At 37.7% G+C, this 23,482-nt stretch overlaps 1 protein-coding gene across 1 annotated transcript in view; it reads right to left on the reverse strand.

The window, feature by feature from the left end:
* The window catches only part of LOC149065637 (ADP-sugar pyrophosphatase-like), a 55,133-nt gene extending 44,784 nt beyond the window's left edge, over positions 1–10,349 (reverse strand). The window contains exon 1 of the mRNA XM_089253425.1: positions 10,027–10,349. The gene's annotated coding sequence lies outside the window, so the exon portion shown is untranslated. The remainder of the gene's footprint in view (positions 1–10,026) is intronic.
* Between the last annotated feature and the right edge of the window lie 13,133 nt (positions 10,350–23,482).

Below are 23,482 nucleotides of genomic sequence, written 5' to 3' on the forward strand. Positions count from 1 at the left end.
TATTCAATGAGTTAGACTTAATTGTTTTCTCATCCAAGCTCACAGAACCCCTGATCATTTACTTTGTTAAAAGCAGTGGCTTTCTTGATCTTTTTGGCTCCCGGAATGTGAATAAGAGTTTACTTTTTGAATTACAAGTAGTACAAGTAATAGGTGAAAGAGAAAAGAACTTGGGGAGGGGGTTCTCGAGTTTTAAAATTTAAAGAGATGCAAAGCGGGTTTTTTTTAATGAAAAAAACCAAACTTTGTTTTTTGAACTATAAAGTTCCACGGGGGAGGGGGGTCATCAAGTTTTCAGAGATGCTTTGCTGGGGCATGGCCTAAAAAGGCTTGGTTTAACCCTATATCTACCGACGGTGCTTCAATTGACAGGTTGAGAAACGCTGCTTGTTTGCGGAAAACAAAGGGGTTGATACAACAGCATGAAAAAAATCACTACATAACCCATAAATGTTGCTTTATTTACTATTATTTATCTATCAATTTTTATTAGGTTACTGCAAGAATAATATGCATATTTTAAGACACTGCCAGTTGATGCTCCAGGTCTCTACCCAACCGGCTATCACTTTTTTGGCAGGAAAAGAGGTTCAAAAATAAAGCAGCAGTCAGAATCATATTTGAGGAGTTACTTCAGTTCAAAATGCCGGACTTAAATGAAATTTTCATAAATGCACAGGTATCGTAATGAAAAAAAAATTCATAGAGATACCAGTGAATTATAGGGGGGGGGCATAATTTTTTTTTTTCAAGATATTTTTTTTTTTTTTTTTTTTGAGAGGGATCCACTTTCATTCAAAAAGGACCAAGATTTTTCGAATAACCTGGGTCCCGGGACCCAAGTACAGCAGCATCTGTGTACAATATATATATGGGGGGGGGGGGACAGAACCATTATATTTTCCTATATTATTTTTGTTTCCCCAGGCTCTAACCCCCCCCCCCCCCCCAAGTCCTCTCTGAATCGCTAATGTGAGAGGCATAAACGCAAGATTGATTTATGCCAACATCAAATTACTATTCAATTTCAACCAAAAAATTTTAAGTAAAAGAAAAATCCTCCTGATGGCAGAAAACTATTCATGCACCACGTTGTACCACCTCATTTCATTTAACCATTTCAAAATTAATTTAGCAATGTTATTATTCGACATACATGTGAGAAAAAAAAAATTAATAGGTTTTATGCACAGGCATATTTGGAGTTTATTAGGGGCATTAAACTGGAATCTTTTGGCATTAGAGATGGGGAAAATATTCGGGCAAATAATGCTGAGGCATTTTGCAGAGTATCTGTGAAAATCTAAGCACAACAAACTAATTTTGAAAAATTATATTAATTGGAATTTTTCCCATAAATTACAAATTTACTGATTATATTTTATTGAGCGGTGTATATTCGTTCTGTGAAAGAGGTTATGTCAGGGTGAATTTCTAGGATAAGGAAAACATGAAACTGAAAATATAATCCTACTTCAATAAAGTAGAAGTGAGCATGAATTACAAAAGTTTACTAACTTAAGAATGTACCCAGACAAGATATGTATTGAGTTACTGAAAGGGACAAAGAGCATCTAAGGGGAAAAATATGAAAATAAGTAGTAAATTTTATGCCTTACTAGTTGAGAGTGAATAATGGTTGACATTCTCTTAATTGGATTTATAATTGGTAAAACGTGTTGAAAAAAAACTGATTCCATAAGTAATATTAAAATACAATATATATGACCATTAATTATCATGATACTGAGAATAAAATTTAAAGTCTTTCAACTGCCATTTTTTTAATAATTATTAATTTCCTCTTATGGCTCATTTGCATGCAGGTATGTTAGCGATTGGACAAAACATTTTCCATACTGTTGTGTTGTTGTATTTTGTATCATTTTGCTTTATCGCATGGTGGTGCTGTTGCTGCATTAGTTTTAATAAAATAATTTTATTATTAATAGATATTTTCTACGTGTGATGACTGTCACAGCAACTTTTACCAACTGAGCATTTTCAAATCCTCACAATTGAATATCTGTAGTTGATTTAGATTTTTCTTGAAAGATTTGTGACTGCACTAAAACGTCTCGCCCCTGAAAAATTTAAAGCTAGATTAGAACCTCTTAATAACAGACACTCAAGGGACCAAAAATTTTCTCCGTTAACAAAGAGTGTTCATTAATGGATAGTAAAATAATCAGTCGCATATCCGGAATCCCCTTGGCGTAATTCAAAAAGTGCATGGTAACCAGAGGCGTCCACTATTTGAGGTTCTACTGTATATCCCATTAATTTCAGGTACAGTATTTGCTTTTGCAACCAGAAAAATTAATAGCCATCTTCAAAATTTGAACTTCAAGCCCTTGTTTAATGCTATTTCTGTCAATTTTTCTTGTAAATGTGATATTATTGTTGGAGATTGAAAAAAAATTTTTGAAAATTATTTTTTTATTCGGTACAGATTCATTTCATTACAGATTGTAAAGATCTCTTCAGAAAAAAATTATCATGTTTATATAAAAAATAAATAATCTTTTAAATCGCCCTCCTGCCCTCTATTGTCAACTGCACACACCTCACACATCCCTAAAACAATTTAAACTAGATTTAACATGTGTTACCTACTCCTATGAAATTGCATATGGGGAAATTTTATTTTACATGAAATTATTCCCACCAATGCATGATGGACTTGAGTGTTCTATTTTGACATGGAGTAGCCTACAGAATAAGGTGTTGAGATGAGTTGAGTTCCAGTGAATTTATTATTAGGTAGTATTTAATTAGAATTAGTGTTGCTGTAACGTACTAGATACGCAATCATGTTCCCACTCTTTGAAGCATGCGTCGGCAACCAACCAAATTTAACTGGCAATCTGCAGCTTTATGATTTTTTCCCCTTATCAGAGATTGACCACGATGGGACACGAGTCCCAGCTATTTTGTTGGTTTTTTTAATCTTAACTAGAATACTGTCAAAAAAATTATTTCAGTTTTGTCTTTGGACTGTTGATTCAATTGTCGCTTGGATTTTTACCAATCTTGTACATTTGCAATTAAATGTGTCAACAATTTAGAATAGTAATAATCCTTTCCCTGGTAAATCAAAGAAAGAACCAACAATAAAGGCAAATAAGGAGGGAAAAGCCATGAATTCCTAAAGACACACACTATAAATGCCATCTTCAAAGGATGAATACAACCATTATCAAAGCTGACTGGGGATCCCACTTGGGTTAATTACCAAATCTTACGCACATCAGAAAAAATACGTCATTTCAAGTCAGACGACGTGGTCAGAATCAAGGGTGTCTTTCGCGTGGGCATTTTAATCACTGCCTACTTTTCTCATATAATGAAATGTGGTACATAATTCATTTTGGTTAGCAATAACACTAATACTATAATAATGATTTGAACTCAAAATTTTTAACATTCAAGTTTGTAAAAAAAAAAGAAAATCAAAATTCAATCATTAAAATAAATTAGTTTTTTGAAATTATCAATCAAGTGCCACTCGCGAGACATTTGTTGTTATTTTAATTAAATTCTGAAACTAATTTGAAGGCGAGTATTTTCTTACTATATTACCTTATTTTCTGTTATGTTATTTCGGGTGTGAACGGTTCCACAGGAGAAAATTGAGTTTTTTCCAAGCAATGTAACAAGATAATGAACAAATAAAAAAAAGATGTCTGATATTTTATTTTGTTAATTTCCTATCCGAAACATTATCCAGGATAAATTATCACAAGATAGCCCAAATATTTGGACTCAAGTCAGAGAGGCCCTAATTCCTGCTTTACCCAGGACCTTCTCGCGTCTAGGTCTGGCTCCAGCTATGTCATTTATCTTTCACATCACCAGTGTTACTGTGATATTATTTAGGTCCAAATTTTAAAAAAATTTAATTTTGCATAATTTCAAATGCGGGATTCTCACTTTTTTCTTGATTAAAACTGGCAAGCATCAACGGGAAGAAATCATTGCAATTGATTATTTTCTTTTACATATAATTCTGAATGAATCTCATTGAATATTTACCATTGCTTTATGAACATATCAGAAATCTTGTTAGATTGCAACAAATTTCAACTTCCAGCTCAATTAGTGAAAGAAAAAATTCTGATGAAATCAGGCTAATTAAACGTAAAAAAACAATTGAAGTTTTTTTTGAGGTATATGATTGACAATATATTATAATTATATCATTGAGTAATACTATTAATATACTACTATACTTACTATGTCGATTTTGAATTGAGTTGAATGAATCTTAGGTGGTCATGCAAAAATACATAATTTTCTTTCTTTCAAGGAAAAACACTATATAAGTCACTGTAGAAAAATGTTCAATTCAAAAAAATAAATTTTTTACTAAACCAATGCCATTGTGAGGAGAAATGCATCCGATGCTGAAGGAGCGCACGCGCGCGTATCCCTATCCATATATTCCTCGGAATATTCGGAGGAGAAACTGCTTGTTTTCGGAGATGGTACCAAAATTTCACTTTTATCCTTATATTGTCAATCGGTGCGGATACGGATAGCGTTCTTGATTAAGCATGAACAGATAGTACCACCCAAGTATCTTACTCAAGTCATGAAAATCGGTTAATATAAAAGGATTTAGTTGACATCAAAATTTTGAAAAAGAAAACATTATTGTACTTAAGGTGTGGATTCAATAAACATTTTCTTCCGTGTCTTGACAGTTTCATTTTTTGGACACCATCGAAATTACAAATACAAACACAAAGGCCACAACAGGCAAATTACCCAACGAGGTGGCTAAAATCGATCTCTATGTTTGAACCATCCATTGCGTCAAAAGCACTTCTGATGTATGACTTTTTAACACAAAAATTCAATATTACTCATCTGTAATTCATATTTTGGCACTTCCACACACAGATGTTATCCTTGGGTTCGAGTAATTCACGAATGTGCATGAATTCATTAAAAAATGCTTCCATTAAGGCAGTGTTCCTCAAAGTGAGCATCGTGGCTCCTAGAGGCACCACCCACCTCTATCAGGGGTGTCGCGACGAGCTGTTGACCATTGACGTTTGCATCTGTGCGTAAAAGTGGTTCTTTTATGAATGTACAATAGCTACTATGCTTTTCCTGAAAGCAGCAGATAATAAGTTTGATGACTACTGCTGCATATGGCAATGACGATGAATGTCATTATGTATAAAAAACAGCATACAAAAAGACTATAGCCATAGGTAAATGAACAGTGATGCCAAAATCATGCTCCCCACCACACACACACACACCCTGCCGCAGGGCCCTGAGGCTCTTTGACAGTGTAGTTTTTAGTACTACTTTTACTGCTGTAGTGAATTTACGTGAAAAAAATGAGAATAGTCTCGGAGCCCTGAAACCAGAACTAACCTCATCTTTGTAGGGTGGGAGAATGGCTCCAATAACGACTTGGTCATTAGCAAAACCAATCCAGGAGGAATGCTGGACCTGTTATCCCCAGATGGTGTTGAAATGTGCAACAATAGGCTTTACTGATCAATCACAGTTTACAGTTACAATACAGCTGGAATGTATTACGCATATTCAAAGGGGAAAAAACACTTTAGCTCTGCTCTCTTAACAGATGAAATAAGTACAACTACTGTGTGCAATATTCTTAGTTTTTTACCACAGGCACAGATATTTAAAACTTCCTTGGGAAAAGGGTCATCAGTAAGTTTCAAAAACTTATTTTTCCTCTTATTGCCCCCCTTATGTCCACTTGTAACCCTACCAATCGTATCCGCAGCTGGTATCGCCCCCCCACCCCTTGAAGTCCCATCTCCCACCAGGGGGCAATATCACCAACTTATGGAAACACTGGTCTACAGTATAATCATAATGTTTCACATTCTCTATTTTCTATGAGCTGAGCTTATTCTCACATGTTTTTATTACCTGTATTTGTGTTACTGTTTATGACCCATGGAAGGATTATATCCCTTTGGGTCAAATAGTATTTGTTTTGTAGTTTTCTTTTTGTCTTTGTCTTGTCGAAATAAATAAATAAAAAAAGTAACTTGAATTCGCAAGCACATACTCATGTACTCGGACACATAGACCACCTGGCACCCTGTGCAAAACCAGCAGTCAGCACCCCTCCTCCTAAGGCATGGATCCAGGGTCTGTACTATCTCTTCATGCTTATCAGGAATCGGATCTGTATCGCGTCGATTATGACAATATAAGCATGAAAGGGAAATTTCCGTACTAGCGGCATTCTCCCTCCGAAAACAAGCATCGTATTTCTCTGAATATTTGTATGACGATAAGGATAGGGGAGACCCACTTCTTAAGCATCAGATGATCGTATTTTCTACTCGCCATCGCGAGTAGAAAATACGAAAAATGAAAAATTTATTTCTTGGGCTTGGAAATTCACATTACGAGATGACTTAAGTGGTGTTTTTCCTTGAAAGAAAACAATGCAATTTCGTCGGCTTCTATCCATTCAATTGGATTCAATTAGAAATCCAAGTGTAGTATACAGTGAAACCTTGCTACAATGATACTCGATATAACGATAATTCCCTTCTACAGCTATATTTTTTTGCGAGATTTTTTTTTTTTACGATATATTTCTCGATATAATTATATTATCATAAAATTATATACATATATATATATAAAATAAATAAAAAAAGTAATAATCACCCACATCCATCAAAATAGACAATGGAGGACAACAATACATTTTTATTCCAATGCGATTTTCGTAGTTTCTTATGCAGTACAGCTTAAAGAACTTCAACAAATTAATTAGAATGCTGAAATATCCTTCTGAATAACATTTACACGATGTAAAATAAATTTTAATTTTATAGAAATAATTCTTCACACACATACTTTTATTTTCCATCCTCCCCATTAAAAAAAATATTTAAAAAAATATCTAGCCGATAGCCTGCTAACACCTTCAATCTTTGACGTTAAAGAATGTGGAAAAAAAACAACAGCAAATGTTCAGCATGTGCATTAACCGTTTGAGTCCCAGGGGGTATTGAAAAAACACTGTCGAAAAATCCCAAACAGCGCAACCGCGCTTTTTCTAAATGAGTACGAAAAGACCCAAGCAGAGCGATAGCGCTTGTTTTATTTTATGTCGAGAAATACCAAGCGGCGCCATAGCGCAATCAATCGATCAAGTTTATTGTTTTGGCCGCTGTCCTTTAACAATTGGTGGCAAAAAAAGGATATTGCATAACAAAAAATTATATACGAAACACAAAAAATAACTAAGAGGAAGAAAAGGATGGGGGAAAAAAAGCAAAAGAACTAAAAAATAGTTTAAACATGACATGGGGATAAAAATATAAACAAAACATGAGAAATCGATTACAGTTAGGAGTTATTTACAAAGTTCTTAATTTCATTGCAGATATAATAAATTTGTATATATTAAAGTATATAGTGTAGTAGTTTAAAAGCAAAATATTTTCAAGGTTGAGAGGAGTAGAATTACCAAAGACAGTAGTTCGTATTGCAGTATATTTATCGCAGGTTATAATGACGTGTCTTCAGGATTCATACTCTCCAGAAGTGCAATGTATGCAAGTTCGCTCGGATGAAATATGGTGCCTCACTCCCCCCAAAATTAATACATCACTCTGGAATCTCAACTGAATAAGAACTCTTTTTATGTGTAGATCAAGGTTAAAATTTGAATATTCCTCCAAAGCTATATTTGTTTTTAGATTTTTATAGAGGAGGGAAATGAGCGGAATTAGTAATTCAAAATAAAACATGTTGAGCATCTTGATCCTTCAGATTTAATATTATAAATGGTAGGGGGAATTTGGCAATTAGATAGTTAGTTTCAAGTTTGAGAAAACAGAAACCAGCATTATCAAGGATATCAAAGACAGAGCAAACCCAATTATACATAGAATCCGAGTTGTGCTTAGCCCTCTCGCAAAGGCTGAGAAAACTTATCTTTGGGAGTCTCTTCTCATTCATTTTCAAAATGCAAAGCCAAAAATTTAAAATACGCTTTTTGATAATGATACTCCGGCTTGATCGACCCAGTTCAGTGCGAATCATGTAAGGTGGTATCACTTTCCAGAGAGTGAAGAATCTACGGACAAAAGAACTAAACAAAGTGTCAATGTCACTCTGGTATTTAACAGCCTAAATTTCAGCACTATACAATGCTGTTGAACTTATTAATGATTGAAATAGCGTTATAGCTGCTTTCAAAGAGGAAGTTCGACAGCTAGTCAGAACTGGCCATACAGCTTTACTGGCCGATGTTGCTTTTGAAACAAAGTGGAGCTTTGCGGAGTGAAACATGCCTGTAAAATACCAATGTTCACATTTCTTCAGGCATCCACCTCTTCTGCAGACCATAATTCTAGTTTTTTTCCAAGTTTAATTGAAGATCAAAATCAAGGCAGAATTGATGTAAAATGTAATTAAAATACCCCTTCTTCCAATTGGCTTTAAAGCATAGTTCTCCAAACTTTTTGTTCTATCGCCCCCTTCTTCAGAGAAATTTTTTCTCTCATCGCCCCCCAACTCAAGCAAACCCATAGCACAGGGTTTTCAAACTGGGGTTCCGTGAGAGCGTTTTTGGGGTTCCGCGGAATCAAAAATGACAGAACCCTGATAGCTTCAAAACTTTTTTTTGTCACTGTTTCACGTGAAGCAATTTTTATAAGACGACTTCCTGGAATTCCGAAAAAATCTCATATTCGTGAAACTCAAGACTTACATGCGGATTTTATGAGGGTCTGTTTTCTTTTTATTCTGTGCCCCCCCCCCTATTTTCCTTTGTTTGACCAATTGAGCTTCATGATATCCGAATCTTAAAGCTTTTCTGAATAGCAAATCCTAAATAGCAATCCTTAGATAGAGAAAAAGAAAAGCTTCACTTCCTAACTTGCCTGAGGTTATTTTTTCCCATTCTACAGATTCTTTACCACAAATGGAACCTCGTTTATACAATGTTCAAGAGTTCATGTGAAAACGTTGTATATGGCGGAAAATCTGATAACTGAAACTTCACTGAAAACGATCCCCACCACGCCACCTCAAAGAAAATATCACAAAAAATTTGTTATATAATAATCATTCTTGAGAAAAATTACAACATTAACCCTTTGCACTCGAGGCCTTTTTCGCTCGGGCAAACTAGTAACTCGAGACTATTTTCCGCACATTTGGAGAGCACTCTCGGGAGAGCAAAAATATGACTTAGTAAGTGGAGTGACTCATTAAATGGAGTAAGCCATAGCTGTGCTGATTCCTGCCTGAACACAATTGGGACTTCCAAAAAGGGACCCGGTAAGCAGAGTGACTTGTTAACCGGGTGACGCACTAACAAGGTTTGACTGTACAACTTTTTCAACTTGTTTCTGCTCCTATTATTTGGCACCCTGTGAAATTGCACAGGTCGCACTGCCCTAAGACTACCACTGTATGTACCTCTTGTTTGTTTTTCATAAAAGTTACTTCCATTATTTTATTTGCTTGTTCCCTGTATCAGCATGTTAAGTAAGATTATCGGGGGATGTCAGTGAACACTGGAAAGATGCAAGAATGAATAGGCCTATACACGAAATACAATACTTTCAGTTAAGCTATGATTTGCCAACTTTATTTTAGTTCATTCACTGTATAAGATAATTTTGATGTTATGTAAGAGAAATAGAACTAAAATATATCAATTTATTTCATAAAACTAAAAAGTTGGCTGAGCTCAACAGCAACTTTCCTAAAGTTGCAAATCGTTCAATAATGTAAATTACAACTGCTTTCTTTTCCAACATAACATGCATCATAAATGAGATACATCAACATTTTCAAAATAATAAAACGTTGATCGATAATTTTGGTATTCATCAAAGTTAAATTCAATCTAATCGTTTAAGAAACTAAATATTTTCAAGTACCCATGAAATGATGACGTCAGAATTCGATTCCCGTTATCTACCAATAAATTGTATCAATAAGTTATGAATTTTCTTGAAATTGCTAAGAATTAAATTAATAAATTTAAGCACTCACCGAACTCTTTAGTCTTCCGCAGCAAATAAGATACGCAAATGATGTGCCGCTACGACAACCAAACCCAAGATTTCTCTAGCTATCTAGTTGAGATGGAATTCAGTAGTACCTGTACAGCACTTTGAATGGTACGGTCAAGACTGCAGTTTAATTGCGAGTAGAAATTCTAGTTATTTTAATTTAATTTTTTTTTATGATTTAACCCAAAATCATTTAAATACTATTTCATAATTTTTTTATCATATTTTGTTTCAATAAAATGAGTAAATCTACAATCACTTTTATAATAGCTTTGATTCTTCAAGGGTAACCATGTACAAGGTGCTCCCTACAGCTCTAGAATGCGCACGAGTAGGATGACCATATCATTTAATCATATGCACGGGTGTAGGTTGTTAGTAGGCTGACCATATTTCCTCGAGAGAAATACGGGACATTGGGATTCCAAATACGGGAAAATGCGGGACATTGGGATTCCAAATACGGGAAAATGCGGGACATCGCCAATTATCGCCAAAAATGACGCCAAAACCGAACAAAGTCACCAAATATTGTTGAAATAACGAGAAATCACAATGGCGGGAAATGCAGCATTACTGCAAATTGCTGTGGATTGAAAAGAATTCCACGAAAAAAAACGTTCACCAAGACAAATGTGGGAGATTCATATACTCATTTATAGTTGCAGTTATCATAATATAATTTATAAGTTGAAAATAATTTAAATCTTTGATTTCAATAAAGAATAAAAATTCAAGTAGGCTTCGTGCAAAATACGGGAAAAACCGGGACACTTTTGCTAAAAAGTCGGGACAGCCAAAAAAACAGAAAATACCGGGACTGTCCCGGGAAATACGGGACGTATGGTCACCCTAGTTGTTAGGCCTCCTCGTGATGTACCCTGGTTAACACTAAATCTTGTCATTGTTCTACCAAGTCTTGAATTATTTTGCTACTGGCAAATGTTTCTGTCCTATTTTATGAATTCCTCTATAAATATTTATCTAGTATTGTTTAAAATTATTAATCAAATATACAAGGGATGGTCTTATAAGCTTTGTATAAACTGAAGAAGAGAAAAAGAATCATATGCAGGATTGTTTCTCGCATGGGCACATGTCCAGGGCATGGAGGTATTATCCCCATAATAAATCCATGGTCCGGGGCTCATTAATTTTCAGGGCCTGAAATTGGCTGCTTTTTTTGTGTTGCATAAGCATGAGCCCCCTCTAATACCCACGCCTCTTCCTCAAAGAACACTCTATATAAGGGGCCTCAAAAGTCCATATTTGTCCAAGACTCGAACTTATGAGAAACAGGCCCTGATCATATGCTTTTTAGGCGTTGATACTTTGAGTTTACTCTCTTTTATGAAATCATAATGCCTTTTGAGTATCATAGGCGGAGATAGAGTAGGAAGTATGAAGGTCAAGGTCATGATGATGTCAATTCATATACACACATATACATTACATCTGCCCACTCCACTTTTGACGCTGGGCCACCCCCCCCCCCCGCATCTCCACCCATGTTCAGTATGTAAAACTAGCATTTTCGGAAAAGAACCGTCCGAAAAATGATTCCGTGATCCACTGGCTGCTGGTTGATTGCAAATTCAGAATCGGTGAATCAAAAATGAGAAAAATGATTAACAGAGATAATTTCAGCACTCGTGAAAATTCAGAATAAATGTGAAAAAATACTTCCAGAATTGCTGAAAATTCAAAATTTTAGAATTGAAGAAAATTCCAAATAAACAAAATAAAGGAATGAAATATTTCTAGAATTGATGAATATTTTCTGAATAAATGAAAGAAATAATTCCAGACCTGGTGAAAATTCAGAGTCAACAGAATAAATGAAAGAAATACTTCCACAATTGATGAAATTTCCGAATTCACGAAAAAAATCATCACCGTATGTGCGGTGCTCCCAAACACGCGGAACTTGGTGCGACAGGATCTCTAAAATGACAAATCTAATATTCTTAACTCCGCCTTTGGCCCGGATGACGTTTACGCTGGGATTACACAATAAAATTTATACAAAAGTTCCTCTATAAACAGGTCCTGGCTATATAACTTGACAAATGCAACCAATAATATCGGTTGTATTTGATCGAATGTAACCGATACGCTTAATTATTTATTAATAGCGCTTAATAAATACGCTGATTTCATTTTTCTAAGTTTTATAAATGGACTTTTATCAAACTTCTATAATATAATGCCGGCCTTGGTAGAAATTGTTATCGTCACATATAACACGTCACAAATAACGTCACATATGAAATACCATATGACCCGTATTTTATAGAATATTCCCATATTTTTCCGTGATTTGGGCCATCAGGGCTGTAGCCAAAATTTTTTGATTTTTTTCGGAAGGGATGGAGAAAAAGTGGCCGAAAAATAAACTTAGCCATAATAATCCATAAAAATCAGTCGTTTTCTTACGTTTCTGGGACAGACCAGACCCCCCCCCCCCTCTCACTGCGGCCTTGTGGGGCCATCCCGATTTATTTATTTATTTTTTATAAATGTCTTGTTTTCCCCCGTATTTTCATTGAAGATTACTTGAATTCATAATCTTAACCAACCGCGGATGAAAACAATTTTCATTGCTGAAGAATTGCATTCGATATAATTATGAAAATATCACTTCATCTCACACATTTGTCTTTTTTTTCATGAAATGCATTTTAATTCACACGTCATTAAAATTTGCAACTAACATTAGCAATCTCAGTTATAATTGACAACTTTTCCACGTTTTGCGTCTTTTTTCGCCAATAATTAGCAACGTGCCGTATTTTCCCATATTGAAGATTCAATATTCAGTCTATATATTCTGAAAAACAAGGTGTTTCCAGAATTTTTTGTGTAACGTACACAACGGATTAAAATAATTGAGTGGTGTACGCGGATCGACCGTTGAGGTGGTATAAAAGGCTTGTGTGCAGGGTCACAAGGAATTTTTGGCGTCACCGCCGACAAGTGCCGTAAAAAAGACCCCCAGAGGTGGAGTGAGGTCTACGTAGGTGGCGTGATTTGTATTTCAGTGCTCGTAGCGCCATCGCAAAAATATTTCTGTTGTTGTGCTGTTCGTTCTGTATGTGTTGTCTATACGTCTTGTTATGAATAAAGAGTCCGTCCCTTTATTTATCAAATTAATGAGTGTATTTTTATTCCTCCCTTAGATAAAATACCCACTCGACGACTCTTAGCGATAATGGTGACTCTGGAACGTTTTGATCAACAGGTGAGACATTTTATCAAAGAAGAAACAGTGGGCTAGTCGCAACCGAAATAAAGCGAGCAGTTTGAACCTCTCGGAGTTCCCGCATGCGAAAAGGAAATCATGACGGAAAAAATGAACGGGGACGAACGTTCCAGGAACGAAGTTTCCGAATCTCATTTCCACATGGGCATTTGTCCAGAACTTCATGTTTTGGGGGTGGGGAGCCCAAATTTATAATAGTATATATTTTACACAAACCAAGACCGTCATTTAAACTTTTTAATGGGGAAGAACATATATTCAATATATGTGAGTATATACTGTTTAAATACACAAGTGAACAATTGGAACAAAAAACAAAATACTCCCGTATATATATATTTCACCTTGTTTATCCATTTCTATTGTATTTTTGAAAGCCGTGGGGGGGGGGGGCAATCCCCCGACCCCTCCAAATGACGGGCCTGCCTCAAACTTGTATAAATTTTATTTGGTAAAATTTCGGAAAATCAAAGAATTGTCCCTAAATCACCTCATACTATTTCCAAAGTGCCCATTATCAGCAAACCCTATTAAATAGCAATTTTAATATTATACCAATCACTAATAGACCTTACACAGCATGTACAATACCTATGTACCTATTGCAATATTAACGCCAGGACAATAATATGTTTCGATGTATAGCAGTCTTTTGTTCGATTCCTCAATTTCACATATTTTCGACCGTAAAATGGTTTATGAAACGATGACAAGAAAGTTTGCATGTTTGATCAACATGAAATCCTCAAATCTTCATGAAGATTCTGCGCATTAGCACCGCAACACTTTACGCATCTGATCTCGCAAACACTTTTTCAGATGATCTGTAGGAATTTTCATCCTTGGTTGCTCACGCAATACGTTAAATAACGCTAGAGGTTTAGAAGAGACATTTCCAAATGTTAAGATGTTAATACAGCATTGTATCATCACTGACATCACCAATATCAAACTGTTTTAAAGACCATTTTTCGTATTAAAAAGGATAAAATCATCAGTTTGCTCAAGTCTTTTACAAGCAAAACTGTCATCTTTAGATTTATTAGGTACTGAAGGTGAGAGAGAGATAACTCAAAAATTAGATTTCGATGACATTATCAATGATTTTGCTCATATGAGTGCGAAAAATCATTTATGTAAGATATTTCATGGAGAATTTTACCTTACATTTAACCCGTTCGCTTACGAAGAATTGGCAAGGAATTCGGATGATCTCTATTTGACGAATGGGCGATAATACGGTAACCTTGTCCTAACCTAATCGCACGTTAGAAAAAAGGAAAGAAGTTGGACGGAAAAAAGTAGAAGGAAAGTGTTGTGTTTTCTTTAACACTTTGTTAGCCGAGTGGATAACACGTGGGTATTTATTTTGATGAGTATTTATTATTACGTTAGACTTAGATAGATTACATACATATAGATAGGAAGAATTTATAAAGCGGAAAGAGCAGAACATTTAGACATCTTGTCTACTTGATGTCCGAGGTGGAACTCACTAGTTCCCCTTACACAACACTAGGTGGCGTTGTATGTTCTTATCAGTTTAGTTCTTTTAGTCATTTCTTATAAGGACACCACATTCCTCCCCGCTAATTTAAAGATCCAACCGGACAGGAGCTTTCCTGGTTCGTTGGGAACGTCGCAAAGGAACGGGAGTACTGGACATCGCTGGTGGCTTGCTGGACGTCGCTGGTGCCTTAGCTGGTGTTGGTAGATCGCTACTGATCTCTGCCGGAGTTGTCTGTTCTTCTGGAGCAATCTGTACTTCGGAGTCAGCAGCGACAGGAGTTGATGAAAGTTTGCCTGGAACTCGGGGTATCACCAAGCTTGGCTGGACTTGATTGCCAGCTGCTCTCATCTGGTCGATGTGACGTCGGAAGAGAGTTCCATTTACATCTACAGTGTAGTGTAGAACTCCGTCTTTGTTGAGAACAGTTCCGAACTTCCACTTGTTATTGGCGGATCTGTAATCTCGCACAGCCACACGATCTCCTGGCTCGAAAGTTCGGTCATAGAAGTCTGTGACCTCATTTCTGATCCTTTCTTGAACCCTGTTTTTGATATTTGGCAAGACTAGGTCTATCCTTGTTCGGATTTCTCTTTTTAGGAATAACATTCCTGGGCTTTGCATGGTAGTCGCATTTGGCGCTTTTCTGTAATTCAACAGAAACGTGCTCACTTTTTGGTAGATGCTTCCGGGAAATCTTTGCATCGCCCGAAGGGATTGTTTTAAGGTGTGAACGTATCGCTCTGCCTGCCCGTTGCTTGATGGTTTGAAGGGAGCACACGTTTTGTGCTTTATTCCATTATTCCTCATGAATATTTCAAACTCGTGTGATGTGAACTGAGGACCATTGTCACTCACTAACACTAAAGGCAGTCCAAATCGAGAGAAACAGTCCCGTAGGCATTCAACTGTCTTGAACGTGTTTGTTGATTTCATCGGGTATACTTCCATCCATTTAGAATGAGCATCGACTACGATCAAAAACATATGCTCGAATATGGGACCTGCGAAATCTACGTGAATTCTCTCCCACGGAGCACTCGGGTATTCCCAATGGTGTACCCTTGCTTTCACCGGATCGGACTTGAATCTGGAGCAATCTGGACAGTTTTTAGCAGCTTTTTCTATGTCGCTATCAATGTCCCTCCAGTAGACGTAGGATCGAGCAATTGCTTTCATTTTAACAATGCCCAGATGGCCTTGATGGAGTTCATCAAGAATTTGATTTCTAAATTTCTTCGGAATAAAAACTCTTTGGCCATGCATTATACATCCGTCCTGCAAGGTATACTCGGCTTCCTTCCCTCCTAAAGGTTCACCGAATTTCAATTTCCTCAGCAATGGACCCAACTCGTCATCATTTTGTGTCTCTTTTGCTAAATGTTGAGCTTTCACTGGTAGTGTTTCGATTTGATTCAACTGGAAGAGTTCTATGTCATCCTTGACAACTAAGTCTTCCGACCTTAAAGGTAATCGGGAAAGACAATCTACATTACCATGGTTCTGTGTGTTACGATAGATGATATCGAATTGATATGCTTGTAAGATCAAGGCATAATGCAGAAGTCGAGTAGCCGTCAACACTGGTAGACCTTTCTTCGAGCTGAATATCGCTACCAAAGGCTTGTGATCTGTTATGAGAGTAAATCTTCGGCCTTTCAAGTAAAGCATAAATTTCTTTACTGCCCAGATAATTGCCAAAGCTTCTTTGTCAATCTGGGAGTATCTCTGTTCCGTTTTCGTCAGCGTACGAGAAGCGAAGGCAATTGGTCTTTCTGTTCCATCTGGTAAGACATGTGATAGAACTGTTCCTATTCCCACTGGAGAAGCATCCGAAGCAAGAGTAAGAGGTAGTGTAGGATCATAGTGCATCAAGATTCGCTTTGAGCAAATTTCCTTTTTGATCTTCTTGAATGCAGTCTCACACTTTATAGACCAACGCCACGGAACGTCCTTTTTTGTCAGCTCATTGAGAGGATAGGCAATGGTTGCCAGATTAGGACAAAATTTCCCGTAGAAATTTACCATGCCCAGAAAACTTTTTATTTCCTGAACGTTTTTCGGTGCGGGAACTTTCAAAATTGCTTCAGTTTTCTCATTTGTTTCACTTAGGCCATTTTCATCAATTTTGTGACCTAAGAAATTTATTTCTTTTTGAAAAAATGTGCTCTTTTTCAAATTTAACTTCAGCCCATGCTCCTGACATTTTTTGAAAAATTTTTCCAAAGCCCTGAGATGTGACTCGTCATTTGTTCCGGTCACTCTGGCGTCATCCATAAAAACTTTTACACCATCTATTCCTTGGAATAGCCCATCAATGTACCTCTGCCATTTTGCTGGAGCTGCATTTAGGCCGTACATCAATCAGGCGTATAACCCCTTATGAGTGTTTATGGTTAGGAGTCGTTGACTGTCAGGGTGCACTTTCATTTGCAAATATGCATGACTGAAATCCAATTTTGAAAATCGTTTACCCCCATTTAAACATGAGAATATTTCCTCAAACGTTGGTAAGGGATGCTGAGGCACCTCTAGCTTAGGATTTAATGTGACAGAATAATCTGCACATAACCTTATGGATCCGTCTGGTTTCACCACGGGAACAACTGGTGTAGCCCAATCTGAAGTTTCAACTCGCTCGATAATGCCTTCTCTTTCAAGCCGGTCTATTTCTTTTTCAACCCGGTCTTTTAATGCGAAGGGCACAGTTCTCGCTCTACGAAACTCTGGAGTAACATTTGGTTTTAGCTTTAGTTCCACTTCATGGTTATTTATCTCACCCAATTTGTTGTCGAAAATTTCTTTATAATCATCCAACAATTTTTTGAGATCCATGTCATTAGCGGTCCTCACAGCCTTAAGAGAGTTCCAGTCTAGATTGATTTTGTATAGCCATTCACGGCCAAAAATCGTGTCTAAATTTTCCCTCACCAAATATAAGTTCAAGTGCAACTTTTGTTTTCCGTACTCCACTTTCACAGTGACATATCCCGCTGGGACAATTTTTTCTCCATTGTATGTCCGGAATACTAAATTCGTAGGTTGAACTTTTTTCTTCGAGATTTTTCTGAATCTCTGTAAGCTCAATACTGATACTGTTCCACCCGTATCAACTTCCATACTCACTGGTTTATTGTCTATGTTGACAGTAACCATCATCAGAGGCTTTTTCGGCTCTTCACTCAATACCCACTCTAACCCAAACATGGAAACGTCATTTTTGTTTTCCTCAACTGAAATCTGTTTCTGTTTGTTAGGTGCCGATTGAGTCTTCTTTGCCGCGTAGCAGGCTTTTTCTATATGCCCGATTTTTTTACAGAAGCGACATTTGCCAGCAATAAATCTGCAGGAGTCTTTATCGTGATTTGTCCCTGTGCATCGTATACACGGCGGATATTTGACAGCGGCGGCAGAGTAGTTTCTGTTTTGCGTGGGCAGTTTCGTTTTCCTCTTCCCTGCTTTCACTACCTTCAATTCTGCCGGCTTCCCGATAATCTCATTCGCCCCCTGAACAGCTTTCTCCATCGCCAGTGCGATCTTTATTGTTTTGTCTAGCTCGATGTCGTCTTCCTCAAATAAACGATCGAGGATCGCTCTATCTCGGAGCCCACTAACGAAAACATCCCGAAGCATGGTGTTCAACATCTGTTGTTTATAATCGCACGCGATTGCGAGATGTCGCAATTCGGCTATATACGAACTGATGCTTTCGCCTTCGTTCTGCTTTCTGTTTATAAACATGTGCCTACTCGGTATAATCAATGCTTTAGGATTCAAATGGTTCTTCAAAACATTCTTTAAAATGGCGAATTCTTTCTCCGCTGGATTTTCCGGAGACAATAAATTTTTTAACAAGTTGTAGAGCTTTGCAGAAATGCTCGAAATTAAGACCTTAGCACGTTTTTCTTCTGGGACATTTTGAATGTCTAAAAACGCCTCGAAACGTTCTATAAACGAATCGAAAGTCTCTGAAGCTTCATCATATTTATCAAACGAAACCGTCACTTTTTGGTTTGTTGACGTTGAGCCTCGTTGCTCTTTGAGAGCTTCCATTAGAGCTTGATTCTGTCTTATTAACTCTTCAACTAAATTTTCCATCGTCAGAGATGTATGAAAAACTTTTTCTCCTACCTTTTGCAGTCTTCGAGTAAATACTCTATCCAACTTTTAAGATGGGCCTCGTCGCCACTTGTTGTGTTTTCTTTAACACTTTGTTAGCCGAGTGGATAACACGTGGGTATTTATTTTGATGAGTATTTATTATTACGTTAGACTTAGATAGATTACATACATATAGATAGGAAGAATTTATAAAGCGGAAAGAGCAGAACATTTAGACATCTTGTCTACTTGATGTCCGAGGTGGAACTCACTAGTTCCCCTTACACAACACTAGGTGGCGTTGTATGTTCTTATCAGTTTAGTTCTTTTAGTCATTTCTTATAAGGACACCACAGAAAGTAAGAAAAAAAACGAAATGCAAGGAGAAAACAGTATAATGAATAAGTGCAGATAAAAGAGAGGATAGAGAGATAAGAGAGTGTAGGTATAAAACGAAGTAGATTTCTCTTTTCACCCCTCACCCAACCTGTTTTCTTTTGCTCTTGTATGTATATAGTAGAAAGACATCATGTGTGGGGAAAATCATTAATAAATGTATAGAAATGAAAGGAAAAAAGGAAAGTAAAAGGAACAACTTCTCTCTCGTAGAGTTACAACAAAGCCTTGTGATCACGGAGAAAGGAAAGAAAACAGAGTGCATCTTTCTCTAAATATATGTCGCCATCTGGTGGCCTGTTGTCATTTACGAGCCATTACTAGCTGATTGCTGTCACCGACCATGCACGGTACCATTCAGCATATAACCTGTGGTGTTTGGTCAGAACATGATAACTCAAATCAAAATCACATTTTTGAAATATATAAGAATTTTCATTGTCATTTAAAAATCAAAAATAAAGCATACTCACAAATACTGTACAAATGAAAATATACATCAGCATATTGTTTAGCCGCACGCACATATTTGTGCATTTATCTCACATCTAATCAGTTGTAATTAGCAAGACTTACTTTTAGATCAAAATTTTTCGATGTTCTGGCCAAACACCACAGTTTATATGCGCTCCATTGGTTCAAATTCTATCTGTCGCTATAGTCTAGTTGGTAGACCACTCGACTGGCATCGGAGGGATCCAGGTTCAAGTCCCGCTAGGGAAAAAGATGGTTTTTTCCAAAAATATATCAGCATCTCTCCAAAGTTAGCCAGTTTTCCTGTATATATTGTGAAAACAGAGAGCGCTAGTTTAAATTCATTCCGCAGGCGTTTGGACGCAATATTACGTCTTTGACCGTAAAGTAGTCAAAATAGTGCATCAGGGGTGGTATAAGCGAGGGTGCGGTGCACCCATTACACGGTTGTAAGGGGCGGTAGATTAGCCTTTAGTTAGACACTAAAAATTTTGAAACAAGAATGTACTCTGAAGTTTCAGAAACGAATTTCCCATTAATTTCTTAATAAAAGTTGTCTCATTATGCTTCTTCTTTACAATATAAGTGTAAGTAATGAATCATTACTAATGATTAATGCCGCAACTAAGGGAGGGAAGAGAGATCTGGTGCCTCGGACGCTGGACCACGAAGGTGCAGAATTTACCCATTTCCCGTTAAAAATAACCAGGAGGCCGAAATTGGTATTGGCCCTGGGTGACAGGGTAAATTTTCTTGCTGGTTGCGGCCCTGATAATGATCATGACCACCCCCCCCCACAAGGACAGGGATGACGGTGTAGCAGGGGCGATCCTCGTCATTTTTTTTCTTGTTTCACACTTTTTCTTTCAAACCGAGTACAACTCGGGTCTATCAACATCTGTGGGCGATTTACTACCTAGTGTGTTCCTAACAGTCTGAGTGCGTATGTAGTGTTTTGTGTTTGATTTTTCAGTGCTGCCATCTACACTGCTCAAAACAATTAGGGGAGCACATGGTTTTAACAAAATTACGCAAAGATGTATACCGATAAGTAACATAAAATGAATCATCCATAATTTAAAGCCTAGCAGGAAACGGAAGAAGAAAACTTCATATGCAAATCAAAGTTCATGACGTCAAAAACCAGAAAAAGGAGATAAGGGCAGAAATCGGGATGTTGCAGAAACGTCTGTTTTACTGCCGTAACTGTGAAATTCGATTGCGCAGTATTTTTTTTTGAGACAAGGTGACTTGAGGATGTCTCAACAACGTGATTTACCGGAATCCATGGCATGGCGTGTTATAGGCAGACTGGAATCCGGGCAAACACAACGTAGTGTCGCGGACGCTGTTGGAGTCGCCAGAAGTGTTGTTGCAAGGCTGTGGAATCGATTCCAAGAAACAGGAAATGTTAGACGTCGACCAGGGCAAGGTCGGCCACGCGCCACTACAGCAACTGATGACCGGTATATACGGTTAACAGCCCGTCGAAACAGAACAGAGAATGCTACGCAGCTGCAAAGACGGTTGCTCTTGGCAACAGGACGAAGGGTGTCCAGACAAACAGTACGTAATCGGCTTCATGAGGGAGGGCTCTATGCACGTAGGCCAATGGTCTGCATTCCGTTGACCCCACGCCACCGTGCGGCGCGAAGAAGATGGGCTGCTGAACATCGAGATTCGGAGCAACATGATTGGAGCCAAGTGCTGTTTACAGACGAGTCCCGATTCAGTCTGGAGTGTGACACCCGACGTGTTCTGGTATGGAGGGACAGGGGCACTCGAAATAACCCCGCATTCGTTCGTGAAAGGTCACAATACAGACGAGCTGGTTGGATGGTATGGGGTGGAATCAGCATAGGCGGACGTACGGACCTGCATATCATTCGGAATGGCACTTTGACGACCCGAAGGTATGCAGACGAGATACTGCGACCGCATGTCATCCCTTACGCTGGAGCCATTGGAGATTCCTTTGTTTTCCAGGATGATAATGCCCGACCGCATAGAGCTCGTCTGGTGGAGAACATGCTTGAAGCTGAAACAATACAGCGTATGGAATGGCCAGCGTGCTCTCCTGACCTGAATCCAATCGAAATAACCACGCATTTTGGTTGACGACGCATTGCTGCGCGACCAAGGCCGCCTGTTACTGTCCGAGACTTGCAGATTGCACTTCTTGAGGAGTGGAACAGTATTCCCCAAAGTCTGATCGATAACCTCATCGCTTCGATGGCAAACAGGTGTGCAGCAGTCTTAGCTGTTCGAGGAGACCACACGCCCTATTAAAACTCATGCATCATGTCTAAACAGTACTTTTTTTTATCGTTTACATGTAACCAAATTGTTGCCCTAAATCATCTTTTCATGTTTTTTCCATATTTACAAAGAATTAAAGCTTAATTCCAAATTTTTTTACGACTTTTTTCTGTATTGCGGATTGATACGCGTGTACTATCCATTGTATGCCAATACGTGGCTGTCTCACACGGTTTTCTTCACTTTTTTGCTTGCTCCCCTAATTGTTTTGAGCAGTGTAGAAAGGGTCTCGCTCGGGGAGAAAGGTAGAGGAGGACCTGAATAAGACTGGAGGGGCGAGGCATGGGCTAAAAAAAGGTTGAGAGACATTGCCGGTAGAGGGCGTCCTTGTTCGGCCAAAAACAACACAATGTCGACAACACAACGCAAAACTTCTTTATCCAATGACTTTCTTCCTTCAAAATTTGGTCTTGGAACTCTTTATTAAGTCTTCTTTTTGCAAGTGAAGTTTCGAGAGCTTTCCAGCTGCAAAAATGAAGTCTGTTGTGCTACGAATTCTCGTGATCTGGAATTCTATCACTGAGCTTTCTCCACCGCTTAAATCCTTCTTCTTTTGTTAAAAATGACGAAGTTGAAGAGAATGTAAAAATATAAATATTGCTCCGGATATTTTCTCACAAGTCCTTGAAACAAACAGAGAAACAATTTGCAGGACGTCACAGATTTATTTTACAGAAAAGAGCTATTTACACGACAAATAGAGTTTTTGCAGTGAGCTTAAAGTCCAACAACTCTGACTACGCTCACTTCACTTTTATAGACTCGTCGAACTTTCGATTAGGTCAAAAGAGATTTTCCAGACTAATCTAGAAGCTTCAAGCATATCTTCATATTTCTGGTTTAGCTACAGGAGATTACTGTCCCGAGGGGTTTCATTTTGGGGGCCCTGGATGAATCTCATTCTTTTCTGTTGTTGAATTTGCAACAGCGGAAGTCCAAGATAAAGTAACTCTAGGGCACCAATAAAAGTATGCGAATTGGTGTCCCGGGTAATTAGTTGGGGGCCCTGGATTTTATTCGTTGATTTGTATTCGTAAACATTCGAATACAAATGAAAATTTTTCATGACAGTCGCAGCGGAGGATGACCGACAAGCTTCCAAGTCGGGGTCCCCATGTTTACAGGTTTCATTTTGGGGGCCCTGGATGAACCTGATTCTTTTTTGTTGTTTAACATTGTAGAATTTGCAACAGCGGAAGACCGAGATAAATCCAGTCTGGATTCTCCACTAAAAATCTTCGTATTGTGTCCCCGCTACTGGATGTGGGGCCCTGGATTTTATTCGTTGGAAAAAAGTGATAAAAATGAAAAATTTTTGTGGCCCCTCACAGGGGGTGTCCGACAAGCTTCCAGGTCAGGGCTCCATTGAAATGTTGA

The sequence above is a fragment of the Pholcus phalangioides genome, unplaced genomic scaffold (assembly GCF_987345545.1).
Source record: "Pholcus phalangioides strain wild (caught in Gottingen) unplaced genomic scaffold, Ppha-v1.0 ptg000039l_1, whole genome shotgun sequence".
Lineage (NCBI taxonomy): Eukaryota > Metazoa > Arthropoda > Arachnida > Araneae > Pholcidae > Pholcus > Pholcus phalangioides.